The sequence below is a fragment of the Acomys minous genome, assembly GCF_964271855.1.
Source record: "Acomys minous genome assembly, chromosome: 8".
Classification (NCBI taxonomy): Eukaryota; Metazoa; Chordata; class Mammalia; order Rodentia; family Muridae; genus Acomys; species Acomys minous.
The window spans coordinates 40,097,695-40,114,375 of record NC_140489.1 but is presented as its reverse complement, the minus strand read 5'-3'; positions in this window follow the sequence as shown (position 1 = coordinate 40,114,375).

Genomic DNA, 16,681 nt, shown 5'->3' with positions numbered 1-16,681 from the left:
AAAAACCAAAAAAAAAAAAAGAAAAAAAGAAAAAAAGAAAAAAAAAAGTGTTCAATACACCTGACCAAACTTTTTAAGTTTATTACAAAAATAGTAGGTTTGCATATGGCTTTTCTATATATCCTTAGCTCTGGTAGACTCACCTCTGTCACTGCTCTAAAGGCAGTGGGACCTGGGAAAATGGAACTGATAACGAGGCAGACTAAAGTCTCATGCAATAGCAACTTTGTTCAGAGCCTCAGACAAGTTATACTTGAGGGCTAAGAAAGGTCACATGAGTAAAGGTCTTGTGAGTTCAGGCTGGATGCAATCCCAAGGACAGGCCACACATGGCAAAAACATGTTTTTCCATGGAGGCATATAAAGGTTAGTACCAGCAAACAATAATGAACTCTCTGAAGTCAACTTCTACACAAGTTCAGTTTAATTTTGACTATAGCCAACATAAAACCCTGATTCAGCCGACTTTTATAATTAAAAAAAATATATTTGCTTACTGACATCATGTCTTGGATAGTAGTATTATTTAATGATTTCATCTATTTATCAAGGTCGTTGGTCCCTGGTGGTCAGGGTCTGGATTTTAAGTGTCCTCCAAAGAGGACACTTAAGGGCTTGGTCACCAGTCTGTAACACTTTTGGGAGGTGGGACCTATTGAAGAGAAGTTAGGCCCTTGAGGTGTGCCCTTGAAATGGGGTACTGGGATTTGAACCCCTTCTTCCCTCTCTAGTCGCAGCCACTATGAGGTAAGCAGCTTCCACTGATATATTGCTCCTGCCCTGACATACTGTGCAGCCAGGGACAGGGCTGCGTCACCATGGAAACTTCGGAAACCGTGAGGCTAAACCAACTTTCCCTCCTTAGGAGCTGATTGCCTTGGGTCTCTTCATCATAGGGAGGGAAACTTGTGTTCCTGTCATTTTGCTTGGCGTGTTCTTAGCTAGATTACCTCACGATCCCAAGATGGCTGCACCCCTGCCAAGTATTCCATGAACATAATAAAGCATCCAGCAGAGGGAAAGATTGCTCATTAACATGAATTTCTTTTTAGGACTGCTTTGCCAAAGGCTGCTCCCAGAAGACCCTCCCTCAGACCTCATTGGCTAGACTGGGGTCTCATTGCCAAGCTCTAAGCCAGAACCTGGCAAGGATTGTGGGCCCACCATGATTGGTTCGCATCAGAGGCTTTGCCTTGTCCTAGTTTCGTCTCTGTGGTGATGATAAAATTCCCTGACAAAATGCAATTTAGGGACGAGAGGAGCTTTATTCCAGGTGACATTATTGCAGGAAAGTCACGGTAGCAAGAGCCTGAGTCAGCTGGTCATGTGGTATCCATGGTCAAGAGCAGAGAGAGATGAACACGGTGCCTGCCCACTTCTTCACTCCCTCAGGCTCAGTTTACTCTCACACACTCCAGGGCCCAGCTCCTGAAATAGTACAGACAACACCAGGCTGGGTCTTCTCACCTTAATTAGCTGAAGGCAGACCCCCAGAGATGCACCATAGGCCAACTAACTCATGGAGACAATCCCTTATTGAGACTCTCTTCCAAGTGACTCTAGATTGTGTCAAGTTGACAGTTAAAGCTAGCCTTCACACCCTTAAGTTGGAGAGTCACAGTGAATGACCCATTTTCCTCCTAAAATAAAGGAGGCACTGTTGGTCAGAAATGTGGGATTCGTTGCACGGTAGATAATCAATTGTGACTGTCACAGCTTGGAATATGTTGTTTCCTCTGTCTGAAACAGTCCTCCTGTGTTTACCCTTCTGTCTGGGTACTGTTCTTGAGGTGGTCCCAAGGGAACCATCCTACCTACTCTTGCTTAAATGGACACCTCCCCTCCCCCCCTGGCAGCCTATACCTTATGTGTCTGTATCAAATTATTGCTCACATCTGCTACTTCCCCAGTTCCTTCAGGGCAGGGACTAGGACACAGCACAAAGGCAGGCATTTAACTCATGTTTGTTAAATAAAATGTATTTTCTTCTGTTTAATTTCAGAATTCCAATTCTAAACCCCAAACAGGTATCAACTTAAGTGGTTTGCGTGTATGAATGATTTCTTTGGAATTAGGCTGATCTTATCTACACAAGACAAACTGGAGAGTTTCCAAGACAAAGTCTTTAACCATGGGGATTATTGGTTTCGGAATTTAACAAGTGCTTCCTCTCCCATGTTGTGTGTCCAGCATTGTACCGGTTGGCACTTTATATGCACGTGGTGAGAGAACTTGTCTCTGAGTGTGGACTTTATGCTCAAGGCAGCATTTTTCAATCACAGGCAATGAAATCAATTTTGTGGCTCAAAACCATCATTAAAAGGGAAAAAAAAAGAAGGCAGTGCAGTAGAACAAAATGTATCAGAGCACATCACTGTTGGTATGGCTCCCCCGGGGTCCACACACATATATATGTATGTGTGTATTTATGGTGTACTGGATAAAAATGTGTAAGGAAAATTAAGAGAGGAGGATCAGCTTGGGCTACATAGCAAGTTTCAGGCCAGCTATAGCAATAGAGTAAAGCTGTGGCTCAATAAAATAATAATAATAATAATAATAATAATAATAATAATAATAATAATAATAATAAGTCCCACCATATGTTATACATAGAATGATGAATGTCACAGTGTCACATGGTTTCAAGTGTATGTGGAATCACAAGGCATTTATTTCATAAAAGTTCAAAGAGAACAGTGGTTTCCAGGGTCTGAGGAGAAAAGGGATGAAAATTAGTCAATTGGCACTAAGTTCCTATTAGAACAAATGAGCTTTTGTATTCTACTGTACTGTAAGGTGACTGTAGATAATGACAATATTCTGTGTCTTTAAAAAAAGTTAGATGAAGAGGGCGTGGTGGCACACGCCTTTAATCCCAGCACTCAGGAGGCAGAGGCAGGCAGATCACTGTGAGTTCAAGGTCAGCCTGGTCTATAAAGTGAGTCCAGGACAACCAAGGCTACACTGAGAAATCCTGTCTTGAAAAACAAACAAACAAACAAATAAACAAAAAAGCTAGATGAAAAGATTATGGATGATCTTACCTCAAATAAGTTATAAGTCATGAGATGGATACGCTAACGCTGATGTGAAAATTACCTAATGTATACAGGAGCCAACACATATTACATAGTATGCCATAAAACTGTGTCATTTTTATATGTCAATAAAAAATCTGTTTCCTGGAATGGGAGGAAGGACATCAGGGCATGGGCACCCAGATGAAGTTAAAAGAGACTCTAATACCCAGGGCTGGCAGATACTTCACTTATAAATGAATGAATGAATCAATCAATCAATCAATTAATCAATTGTAAAGGGTCACAGGTTTCCCACTTTCCCAGTGAACAGTTAATTTTTATTTCTACATAGACTGTAAGTGCTGATGTGTGCACTACAGAGTGGCAACAAGTTGTTGACTGTTTCTTTTCAGGGAACTTTGCAGGAGGGCAAAGGGCACTGGACTGTCTTCCCTCTGGTCTTTGCAGAGGGTGTAGAGGAGAGAATTCACTCGGCCAGGAGATCCTGCCCTTTGATAACTGCTTGAGAAACGTGGCTGGGCTTTAAAGGAGTAGAACCCTTGTCAGAGTGGCTGTCCTATCATGAGGGTCACACCTCACATTTCTGAAATTCTCTCCCCCATGACTGTTGCCGAGAAGCAATTACAGTGGAGAATGTGAGCACAGATGGTTTCTGGCCATGGTTCCCAGCTGTTAATACTGTCAAATTCCTGAGACTTTAAGAAAGGTCTTGCTACCTGCCCCACCCCAACACACACAAACACACAAATACACACCCCCACTTCTTGAGCAAGTTGAGGGAGATGAGAAGCTGACTTGGGCCAGACATCAGAGCAATGGAGGTTGGTACCTACCTTGGTAACCTGCCACCAAGGGTAGGATTTGTCCTTAATTATACGAAGAGAATGCAGAATAAAAGAAAAAGAGGAAAGTTCAAAGGTGAAGACTGGAGGGGCGAGGGGGCGGTGGGGGAGTGGGGGAGGCTCCCCAAGAACTCAGTGTTTCTTTGACTGGTTGTTATTTTTTTGTTTGTTTTCCCCAGTGATTCCTTTCTTAAAGAATCCCATCCAGGTTCTTGGGCTTCTTTCCCCTTTTCTCTAAAACGCTTTAGTCCTCTGTGGGCCCCAGAAATTCTGGGTTCACTGGCATGCTCAGTAGAAGGAGTCAGAGGGACAACTAAGGCTGCAGCCATTGTTCCCAGTGCCAGGAAAGAGGATGGAGGGCCTCAGCTCCCAGGGACACCTGGTCTACCCCGCATGCACAACCACCGAGTCCATTGGCTAATATCTGCCCTTATTTGTTTTATTTCGAAGATTCTTCAGTGACTCTGAATTGGGACTTGAACCTAGGGCCTTGTACAAGCTAGGCAAGTGCTGTACCACCAACTCACACTCTTTTTAATTAAGTAATTATTATTATTATTATTTTTTACTTTGAGACAGGGCCCTTACTCAATAAGTTGCCCCCAATGGCTAAAGCTTGCAACCTGGGCAAGCTGCTGCTTCTTCTTCTTCTTCTTCTTCTTCTTCTTCTTCTTCTTCTTCTTCTTCTTCTTCTTCTTCTTCTTCTTCCTCTTCTTCTCCTCCTCCTCCTCCTCCTCCTCCTTCTTCTTCTTCTTTGAAACAGGGTCTCTATCTGGCCTCAAAACTGCAGTCTTGCCCAAGGATGGCCTTGAACTTCTGACCTTTTTGTCTCCACCTCTCTGTCGTTGGATTGCAGGCATGTGCCGCCATGCTTAGCTTCTGAAGTCCTGGTTGTGATTGAATTCAGGGCTTCTTATACTCTAGGCTCTTGCTGAACTAATGGAGATCCTCCCTTAAGCCTGCAGGCAGGTATTGTACATGTGACCCTCCCTCCCCAGCTTCTCAGAACAGCCAGGACCACAGGTTTCTGCCTCCAGACCATACCACTGCTGTGCTCCCGAAGAGTGCCAGCGGGGGGTGGGGGCAGGGTAAGATGCAGTTATTCATTGGAGGGGGTGTGACAAAGTGGAATGAGGGTGGAGCTGGGCTATTGCCCCAGTGAAGGCACTCTAGGTCCTTTGTTGTGTGGGCAGAGCCTGTACTGAAGTAGGCAGATCATGCAGTAGTAGGTCATGGGGCCAGACCTCTCCTATCCCCAATCTAACCAGATTGCTTAGCTTTCAAGATCAGGCAGGCATGCACGGTGTGACTTGACCCATGCATCGGGTTGGCCAGCTTTTTTCTATTCCATTACTTTACAGCTGAGGACATCTGGCTCTGAACCTGGCCTTCTTGGTTATTACAGACACATTTGCTAGTATAGGAGGACGAAATGCTTTATTTATCAGCTTGTTTATTTATAACTTTTGGATGTGGTCTATGGCTCTCCATTTGTATTCATGCCTGGGGCCCTGTACGCTCTAAGATGAGCATCCTGGGCTTCACCGTTGGTTAGATGTACTTTTTTCTTGTGGTGTTAACAATTGAACACAGGGCTTCATGTATGCTAGGCGAGTTCTCTCTCACTGAGCAGCCCCAGCTCTGAGGTGATTTTTGTCAGCACCATGCTCTAACCAGCTGAGCTCACTGAGCAGTCCAAGGTGATTTTTTAAGAGGTATTCTTCAAACAAAACTATGATTATGTCATTAACCGCCTCAAAGATTTTTGTTTCTATTTTCGGTGCTAAGGGTGGAGCCCTCAGCTTTCACATGCTTGGCAAGGGCAGGACCGCAGAACGGCCCTCTTAGCCCCCCCTCACCTCAAAGCTTTTGAAGATGACTGGTGCTGCTTACTGGGAAGTAAGTGGCTTATTACTCTGAATGAGGCCAGCAGTCAGGTGGGACCTGCCTTTCATCAGGAAAAAAAAAAAAGGGTCAGGCCAGGCTAGAGTTTTCGAGAGAGCAGCTGGCTGCTCAGACCTCACCAGGGAAGCTTGGAGCACAGGGCAGCCTGGGAACAGGGCAGGCAGTCACTGATGGTGTGTGTTTATATAGAAAGGGCTTACCAAGTCAAAGGCAAGTCCAAGGTAAATGGCCAAGAAGTGACCAGAGTGACATAAGTAAAGAAAGCAGAGACGCAGCCTGGTAAAGGAGATTTGATATTTCAGCTCTCATGTTATGTCTCTGTTTAGATTTTCCTGGTGTCATGGCCTGGGACTTGTCCCATGTAAGGACCTTCTAGAGGGTAGGAGTGGACGACAGATGCTCAGCTCAGTACCTAAAAACAGCTTCTGAGGACCAATCAGGACAAGAATGAGCACACAGTGCATATAATATTTCTCCTATTTAATTCATTTATTTCTGTGGGCTGGAATCAAACTTGAAATATCATCTAAGCCCATTTTCCACTGAGCAACAACCCCTTCCCTGAATATTTTTAAAGGGAGCAGATTTGAGGAATTATCCATTTTATACCAAGGTAAGACTGGAAAGAGTAAGGTGGATTAGGCCAAGATGAAGTTCCACAACTTTCCCTGCATTCCAGAGCTGGAGGCAGGTGCCTCTCCTAGGAAAAAAGGATGAAGAGCCCAATTCAGCATGAGGTGTGTATTAAGGACAGTTCATCTGCAAAGCCATGACACTCTCTTTGTAGATGTGAGAGGACCAAGGGCTCCACAGAGAAACTATTGTTAAGGTTGAGGAACAAATGGATAATTTTTACAATAAGGAACGTGGAAGAAAATATAGGTAAGAAAGCCTTGATGCCAAAAATCCCAATCAAACAACAAAACAAAACAAAAAATATGCACAGATTTCCTGGACTTTATATCAAGGCTTTAAAGACAGACTCCAAAATCTAGAAATCAGTCTGCTTCTTTACAGACGTGTGCTTACCTCAAACTTCCTGAAAATGACTTAACAAGGGAAGGGTGCTGGTGATTTAAGACATTACCTTGTAAGATACTTCAAGAGCCATCTCAGGCAGGACCTCTTAAATACAGCATACATCCAACCACCTAGAAGTTGGGCTTGTGCAAAACACAGAATTTGCAAGAAGTTTTCTTGTTTTTCCAAAATGCTCTCTCTCTCTCTCTCTCTCTCTCTCTCCCCCTCTGCCCCGCCCCTGGAGACATGGTTCAGGATGACCCCAAACTTGCAATCCTCCCTCAGCCTCCTAAGTATGGGAGTAGAAAGATATGCCATCACATCTATCTCAGAATTATTTCTTAAAAGCAGTTATTGTAAAGGTGTTACTTTTAATAAACAAAATCATATATTTGAAAAGCCACCTTAGCAATATTACAAAGAAAAATAGAGATCTATGTACAAAAACTTGGGGAAGGACTGCATGAATTTCCTCTCATATAAACTTGGAAAGAATAAAAGAGCAAATGTTCTAAAGGCGCTGGACGGTGGTGGCACATGCTTTTAATCCCAGCGCTTGGGAGGCAGAGGCAGGCAGATCTTTGTGAGTTCAAGGCCAACCTGGTCTACAAAGCAAGTCCAGGACAGTCAAGGCTACACAGAGAAATCCTGTCTCCAAAGCAAAACAAAAATCAAACAAAAAGTTCTAAAGGTTGTAAGAGTTAGATATCCTGCTCACCCACTCACCCACCACGATGCCTTTAAGTCTGATCACTTAGGAACAGTGTAATAAAGGGCAAGATTTACAAAACATGGGGTGGGCTTAAAATCAAAACTGGTAAGAGCCATTACACCAATAAGCCTGAAAGGGCAAGGGGCGTGGGACTGGCGAAGGGAACCTAGAAAGCAAACTAAGAAATGAGGACCATCTGGCAGGAAGGACCAGGAAAGGCAAATAAGGTGGCTCCTTGGCCACGCCCCTGGTGAAACTGGAGGACAAAGGGAGCTGGTGGATTCAGCCTTCCTCCTGGTAGAGAGCAGAGAAGGCTGAGAAAGAATATGCCAGGTGACTAGTAAAACCCCAGCATCTATCAGAGGCAGCAGAGAGATCAGAGCGGCTGTTGTGGGTCTTAGCAAACACTGCAGAAAACAGGACGGAGACTGCTTTTTCTGCCATTTGCTTTTAGAACCCTGCAGTGTGCTTAATAAGGAACACAGCCTTGTTACATGTTCCTATCTTATATGATGATGGTGGGGTCATATGCCTCACTCCTAGACCTCTGGGCTCAGGTCTTATTCTGGAAGCAGCCCTGAAACGCGAAGTGCAACAAGCATACAAACTGAAACATATTCAGATTTTAAAGCCACTGAGCTATAAAATGAAAGACTGAGTGGTAGCCATGATCTTGGGGTTTTGCTGTTTTCTTTATTCTTGAGGCGGGGTCTCCTTGTGTAGTCCAAAGCTGATCTCAAAATGACACTCTTCCTACTTCAGTCTTTTGAGTTAGCAGAAGTATAGGTGTGTGCAATCACAGGATCTTGATATGAATGTGGTAAAGCTACCTCTGTTGTGAAAAGAATTCTGCATAGTGAACAAATCCATGTGGACAAGTACAGGCAGAGAGAATGAACAGCTGACAGCAACTGATTTGTAAGTGTCCACTGAATCTTTTAAGGTGTGTTTTGATGATGATAATGTGCATATAAGATTTTACTGATTGAAAGCCATTTTAGGAGAGTTATGGGAAGCCCAGCAGATACAACCACTCAGACACAGTTTGTAGCCAACTGAAGACCTTTATTCCAGCTGGCTGGGACTACACTCAGGTATTCAGGGCCCAAGTGTGGCCTGACTGTTTAAGGCAAATGGTTTCTTAAAGGCAAAAACCACATCCTGTTATCTCTTTCTCTGCAGCTGTAGGGGGAAGGTTTTGTGCAAGCAAGCAATTTAACAGAAGCTAAGGTAAGCTGGTAGGTGGAAGGCGGAGCTCTGCTAAAGCAGGCCATTTAATAGAAGACAAGTTAGCTAGAGCGTCTTGACCTCAGGTTTCTAGTACAGAGTTGGGTAATTTTCCACAGACTTCTTCATCAAGAAGAGCAGGCAAAACATTAAGGATCTTCACAAGGTTCTGACTCTACTTCTGAGGAGTCTGTGGAATTCAGTCACAGGGTCTGTTCTCTTGATCTCTGTCACAGCTGTGCAGAATCTTGACTCTCTTAATCAGCTTATTCTTGAAAAGAGCCAGAAGGTTAAAAACAGAAGGTAAGACTGTGTTTGACTTCATAGGACCCTAGAAGACTTTTATGTTATTTTATTTATTTTCGGATTGGGTCTCATATGGACGCGCAAGCTATCCTTGAACCCCAGGTGATCTCCCTCAGTCTGAGGGCTGGGATTACAGGTATGCCACATAACCAGCAACCCCACAAGTACTTTAGACAGAGTGGTATAGGGGCCGAGCCTTCAGGCTTGGGCTGGGGAGGGTCGTCCTTTTAGTTTTCTTTCTCAGTCTTTTTTCAGAAACTAAGTTAATCGTCCAAGGTAACCTTAAACTGCTTTAAAAATTACGATGTGGGCTAGAGACGCCAAGGTTACTGGAAGTTTAACACAGCATAGTACTTAGTACCACGCCTGTACCTTCCCAGAGGCACTAGACTTCTACCTTTGGCTGGTCTGCTGGTGACCAGTAAAGCTCTGGACAGAGCAGGGCAGGCTGCAAGCTCAGTATGGCTTCCTGGCAGAGGCCAATGAATTGCGTGCCAACAGGAAGCTCTGGCTAGTAGGTCTCAGGGTGGGGGTGTGGGGGAGGACGGACTTCTGTAACCCTAGGAGCCAGGAAATGCTCATTAGAGTCTCTATAAAGGGACCCCTGGTGTTTTCTGGAATAGCACAGAGAAGGGCTATTTATTGCTCAGCGATGGCTTTCAGAATTGGCAAGTTGGAGCTGGAAGCAGGGAAAAGCAGATCCAGACAGTCATGTGACGGAATTACTCCTGCTGAGATAAAGAAGCCTGTGGCTCCCCAAGCAAGCATTCCTGCAGACGCTGCATTGCAAACCTCGGCTCAAAAGGTGCTGGGATAATTTGTCTTTTGCCAACTAAAGGCAAATAAATGCAGATGGGCCGAGCCTGGCAGCTCCTCAGGCAGCCTTGTGATCTGAGAATCATTCAACCCTTACCCCCACGACTGTTGCCTAAATAACAGGTATGCGTCCACTCTCCGTCACCAAGGAGCAAGGAAATACGAGTCTTTATCTTTCCAAATCAAGTGAAATCATGTTGTGGGCCCCATCTGGATCGGACTTATGTGAGGGGTCACCGATTGAACTCTTCCCTTCTGCTAAGACGGTATTAAAATGCTTTATCTGGTGGGAGAGAAAAGGGCATCAGGGCTTGAGCCACTCAACAGGATCACCTTGGTAGAGAAAACGGGCCAGGCCTGGGCTACTCAACCAAACCACATGATTAATGCTGCTTCCTTGTCATGTGGCCCATCTATTAAAACTAAATGCTTGTCTGTGTAGTGCCCACTTTGCCTGCCATGTCTGCTATGAGGGGCCTTGTCTGATTTGTTTGTTTATTTGTGTTCAAGGTCATGTGTAGTTAGAGACTATCCCTGAGGCATTAGCCATGAGCTGAATGCTGAGTTTGGGTGGTGGTGGTGGTGGTGGTAGAGGGAGTTTTGAAGACACTTTAGACCTTCCTGCCTCAAACTTGGTGTCAGAATTTCTCGCTGTTGCAGCTGGCTACCTCTTTCTCATGTTCATATATTGGGCCATGTAACCAGCTTAGAGACTCCTTGGCCTTTCAACCAACTTGCCAGACGCTCCTGCAGAGAAGCACACTAGAGACCTGAGTGCCAGGCACCAGTGCTTCTCTGGAGCCATGTACAGAGGAGGCACAGGCTTCCACACAGGAAGTCTCTGAATGACCTTCCAGGCTTGTACAATACAATTCTCTCTCATCTAGAAAACCAAGGCTCTCTCCTCCCCTCCTCACCTCGAGTCTAAATCCTTCATGGCCTTTGACTTACAGAGAAGCCATCAGCTAACCATCACCAACAACTCTCTTCTCCTCCTCCAATAAAATGAGGAGCTAAGACTCTAAACACAAAGTCTTCAGTGACTGGGGAGCTAAGGGACGACGGGGAACAGATATACATGTTTCTTAAGCAGAAAGGGAAATAAGTCTCATTTGGTTATTATTCTGTTACCAGAGAACCACTCCTTTAGGTGAGATGTTAGGATGTCCCGTTGGGAGAGGGGCAAACAGGGGTAGCACCCTAGTCACTTGCTACTTTATGATATGGCAGGAAGGAAAACAGGCCAGACGGGCCTTGAACTCTTACTTCTTTCATCTCAGCTTCTTAAGTGCTGGGCCACCATGCCTAGCTTAGCAAGCATGTTTCTTGTGTTTTGTTAGGGCTGAGCCATGGCACCCCAGGCTGGTAGCTCAGCAGAGTGATTAAACCTGATATCACACCACCTGGGAGCTATGGCTGTTCGTAAGAAACAGAGTCTCTCACCCCCGAGTGGCCAGTGCCCACTGTGCTCTGCATGATTGTGTTGCTGCTGCCGCTGCCACCACCACCACCACTGCTGCATAGTCTCCAGCCCCGTTCTGTCCTGCTTACTCACTGGGGCTCTGCATCGTGGCCCTGTCAGGGTCTATGTCTAAGGAGCCCACTGTACTCCTCATGTGTTGGCAAATTCAGTTAATAAAGCAATATTTTCTGTGAAAAGAAAAAAAAAAGAAAGAAAAAGAAAAAACCAAAAAAAGAAACAGAGTCTCAAAGGTCAAGTTTAAAGAGATGGATAGAATTCAGGCTCCTGAATCTCTCCGGGCATGGAAGACTGCTAAACTCTTTTGGTGCCAGAGGGGAGTGGAAACAAGGTCATTAAACCGATAGGGCCAGGGACAAACTCTGAGAGACAGTTTTCCTTGGGACAGCTAGGATTCACTAGGTAGCCTTTTGGGTCCCATGGATTAATAGCAACACTGATTCCTTCTCATTTGCTAAGAGTGTGACATTGTGCCTCTGTGGTCTTCATCTTTAAAATGAGGATAAGATGTCCAATCTAATATATATATATTCTGAGGATTTCTTGCTACATATTATAGTAAGAGTGCTGCAGCTAAGTGACTGGCTTATAGCACATGCTGTATAAATATGAACTGCTGCAATTACTGCTTCTGTTTATAGAATCATGCCAGGAGCCTCCAATAAGCCTCTGGAGCTAAAACGAGAATTACAATATTTGGACTGGTTCCTGGACTGTCTAAAGCTACACTCAAGCTACTCCAGGGGCAGGGCCAAGTAGCTGATTCACTGCTGGAGTACAGGGGACAGTTTACTGTCTTCAGGCTCTGACATTTGGGGATCCCTAAGTGGTTGAAACCACCCCGCCAACCCTGTCTTAGTGGCCATAATCTCCATCATGGCTATGACTTAGCCTTTAACATTTTCTCTAGTATTGTCAGATCTGAAGGGGTAGCCTGGTCTAACAGCTCTCCATGCTGGCTTTCACTCTCTAAGTATGTAATTGTGGAGAAGCTACTCTGTCTCTGCACTTGTTTCCTCACCTGTGAAAGTGAAGATAATGATGACACCCCATTGAATGTGCAAGAAAAAAAAATGTACAGTGTGGCCAGATGGGGGTGGGGGTGGCACACGCCTTTAATCCCAGCACTTGGGAGGCAGAGGCAGGTGGATTTCTGAGTTCGAGGTCTACGGAGTGAGTTCCAGGAAAGCCAAGGCTGCATAGAGAAACCTTGTTTGCAACAACAATAACAACAACAACAACAACACAAGCAAGCAAACAAACAAAAATGCACAGTGTATAAAGTTAAGCAAAGTAATTGCTAAACCTTGAACGTTCAGGGACTGCTAGTGATGGTGGTTTTGACTAGAGAAGAAATAAATTAATAACTTATTATTGATTAACCCATGAGGCTTCCCCCCCTGTACTGCCTTGCTTTGCAGTACAGGATTTTGAACTGGAGGCTTCATACAAGCACTCTGTAGTCTCAGCCCTGAACACTTACTTTTCTTTTCTTTTTTTTTTCCCCACTTTTTAAAATGGATTCATTCATATTATATCTCAATTGTTATCCCATCCCTTGTATCCTCCTATTCCTCCCTCCCTCCCGCTTTCCCCTTACTCCCCTCCCCTATGACTGTGAATGAGGGGGACCTCCTCCCCCTGTATATGCTCATAGGGTATCAAGTCTCTTCTTGGTAGCCTGCTATCCTTCCTCTGAGTGCCACCAGGCCCCACCTCAAGGGGACGTGGTCAAATATGGAGGACCAGAGTTCGTGTAAAAGTCAGTCCCCACTCTCTACTTAACAGTGGAGAATGTCCTGTCCATTGGCTAGATCTGGGTCGGGGCTCAATGTTTACTGCATATATTGTCCTCGGCTAGTGCCATAGTTTGAGCAGGACCTCTGGGCCCAGAACTGCCCGTCATAATGTTCTTCTTGTAGGTTTCTAGGACCCTCTGAATCCTTCTATTTCCCCTACTTTTCATACTTTACAGTAAAAATGATCACATATACAAAAATGTGATAAATTAATACAACAAACACTTTTATATGTAAATTTAGATTCCATTTTGCTCTATGTCTAGGTCTTTGTATCTTGTGTTTTGTTGTTGCTCAGGCCTGGGTGTGTGTTCGCCTGTGTGGATGCTGTCATTTTACTCTTGTATGTATACACATATTTTCTACTCAGTAATTTGAAGGTAAGTTACAAAGCCATGATATTTTAGCCCTAGATATTTTATAAGCAGCTTCTCCAAATAAGGACATTCTCTTACATAACCCTAATACTACTACTACTACTACATCAAAAAGAATAAACAATGACCTTATAACATTATTTAATATTTACTACAGTTTGATATGAAATATCCACCCAAGACTTATATTTTGAACTCTTGGGTTTTTTTAAAAAATTATCTTTTCATGTGTATTTATCAGTGTGAATACATGCCAGGTGAGTGTATATGGGAAGCCAGAAGAGGGAGTCAGATCTCCAGGAGCTGGGGTTACAGGAGGTTGGGATCCACCCAATGTGATTGTTGGGAACCAAACTTGGGTTCTTGGGGAGAGCGCTCAGCACTCTTAACTGCTGAGCCTTCTCTCCAGCCCCATGCTTTACACACCTATTTCCCACTTGGTGATGCTGGTTTGGGAGGCAGAGACTAGCTAAGGGAAGAAGAGGGTATCTTTGGGCTTTATCATCCCTTACTTCCTCGCTTCCTCCCTGTCCACTGGGACAATAACGGCTATCCAACGTCATACACTCTTATAGCCCTGATGTTCTGCTCAAGCAACCGTAGGCTAAAACCTATGAAGCCTTGAGGCAGTAAGTGTTTCTCCCTTGAGAGTTGTCCTTGAGAGGTATTTGACCACTGTGATGAGAAAGGCAACTAATGCAATATTACACCCACATTCAAACTTTTTCAGTTGCTTCCAAAATGTCTTTCAGAACTCCCTCCTCCTCCCTAACTGAGAACCAGTCATAGTTCATACACGCATTGTCTTTGGGGTGTCTTTAAATTTGGAACATTATCACTGTTTTATTTGATTTCTGTTGCTAGAAATGCTCAGAAATGTCTGAGAATAGCTTTTAAAGCAAAATAAGTTTATTTGGGTCATAGCTCTGGAAGTTGAGAAGTTCAAGATCATGGTTCGATTTTCTTGTTGGCTTGTGGTGAGGGCTACATGCCACGTCCTGATATGGGAAGGCAGAAGGGCCAGAAGGGGTGGGTGGAAAAGCTAAACAGAGCTGGGTATGCTCTGCTTAATCCCAGCACTTAGGAGGCATAGGCAGGTGGATCTCTGTGAGTTCGAGGCCAGCCTGGTCTACAAAGCGAGTCCAGGACAGCCAAAGCTACATAGAAAAACCCTGTCTCAAAAAATTAAAAAACAAACCAAACCAAAACAGAAAAGCTAAGCACTATGGACAGTGTGGCTCTCCTGATAATTAATCCGGGTAAGTAAGTCCTTCTTTAATGACCCAACTACCTCTTAATGTCCTCAGACCTCTTAGTTTCTCCATTTCAGTTCAAGCTTCTGAGGGGACAAATTGTATCTACTCTGTAACACTTCCCATCTTTTCTTTTGTGGTGGCACTAAGTTTTGAAGAGACCAGATCATGTGACTTACAGCGCCTCACTTTCCCTGTTCGACTTATTGTCTGTCCATGTCAGTGCTTTCAGCAAAACTTTGAAGGAGGATGAATAACTCTGGGTCTTGAGCTGGAGTCCCCCCTCCCCCAGGCTCTTCCAAAATGGTGAGAGAAAGAGAGAGAGAGAGAGAGAGAGAGAGAGAGAGAGAGAGAGAGAGAGAGAGAGAGAGAGAGAAATAAAAAACAAGACACTCATTTTTTTTTATTGTGGTAAAATGTATATAGCATGAACTTTACAATTGTTGCCATTTTGAACTGTATATATTAAGCACGTCCGTGTTCTTGTGCAAACATCACCATCATCTACTCACTGGACACCTTCATTTTCCCTGATGTTATCTATCTGAGGATAGATAGCTCCCCATCTCTGCTGGCAACCACAATCCTACAGTGTATCTTCATGAATCTCCCTGCACTGAGCACATCATGTGACACAAACATTATGTGTCCCTTTCTGACTGGCATGATGTCACTGATGTGCCATCAAAGTTCATCCATGAGGTAGCATGGTCAACACACTTCAAGGGGACTAACTTAAATGCTTTTATCCCAAGGTTCTGAACTAATATGTGTGCTTTACATCTACTGTCCCAAGAAGTATGAGGATGCAAAGGATGAGGACTCAGTATTGGGCTTTTCTGATAATCACGTGCCCTGAGACAAAGCCTCGTTATTATTTACAGAAGCCAGTACTAGAGAAGTAAGTGTAGAAACAGGAAATCTCTAAAACTGAGTTCTAGCTTTTCTACAAAACAAAAACCAACCAACCAGCTAACCCACCAACCAAAGCTAACCTTGGGAAAATCTCTCAATTTTTAAAAAGGTTTTTACTTACATTACTTAATTTAATTTATTTATTGGAGGTGGGGCTTGTGCTATAGTGCATGTATGGAAATAAGAGGAAAACATGTGGGGGGTTGATTTTCTCTCTTTTGTCTGCGTCCTGGGGATCAAACTTAGATCATAAGGCTTGGTGGCAAGTACCTTAGTTGTATGAGTATATAGCCTTTTTTTTTCCCTTCAAATCTTTCTCTTTAAAATCAGAATGCTCAATGTTTCAGCATAGTTAGTGATAAAGATTAAAAGTAGTGAAACTGATGGAAAGGCACTGAGAAGGTAGAGTGGGCTAACACAAGACTGATTATGGGAAGAGTTTTACAATTACAAGGCGTAAAACAGACAGTATATGGAGACGAACCAGACTAAACTGCTATGGTCCTAAGCAAGAATGATAATCTTTTTGTTTGTTTTTTGTTTTTTGTTTTTTTAGAATGTTAATCCTTTGACTTACATGAATGCAATATTTTACATTAAAATTGGATTACAAATCTCATCTCTTCTGCCCAAGAGAATGCATCTTCTTCTGTATTTTCTTCCATTGCTTTGAGTGCTATGGTTGGCCTTCCCCTACCCCTGCCTTGAAGCTTCTTGCAGCTGTTGAAATTCTTGCTTGTTTTCTTTCTCCGGAGAACATATTGCAGCCACCATTAGAGCTTTGGGTTTTCCAGTTGTGATGACTCTGAAGCCCTTTGCCAGTTCTTCCAGGCCTGGAACCCTTGATCATCCAGTTGGGTTGCACCCTGCTTTAACCACTGAAGAGCAGATCCCCGGCATTGCCATGTTTTACAGCCCCAAATCTAATAGTGGTTGTTTCAATAATACTCCTGTTAGAGCTTCAGATAGTCAATAGCTGTTTACT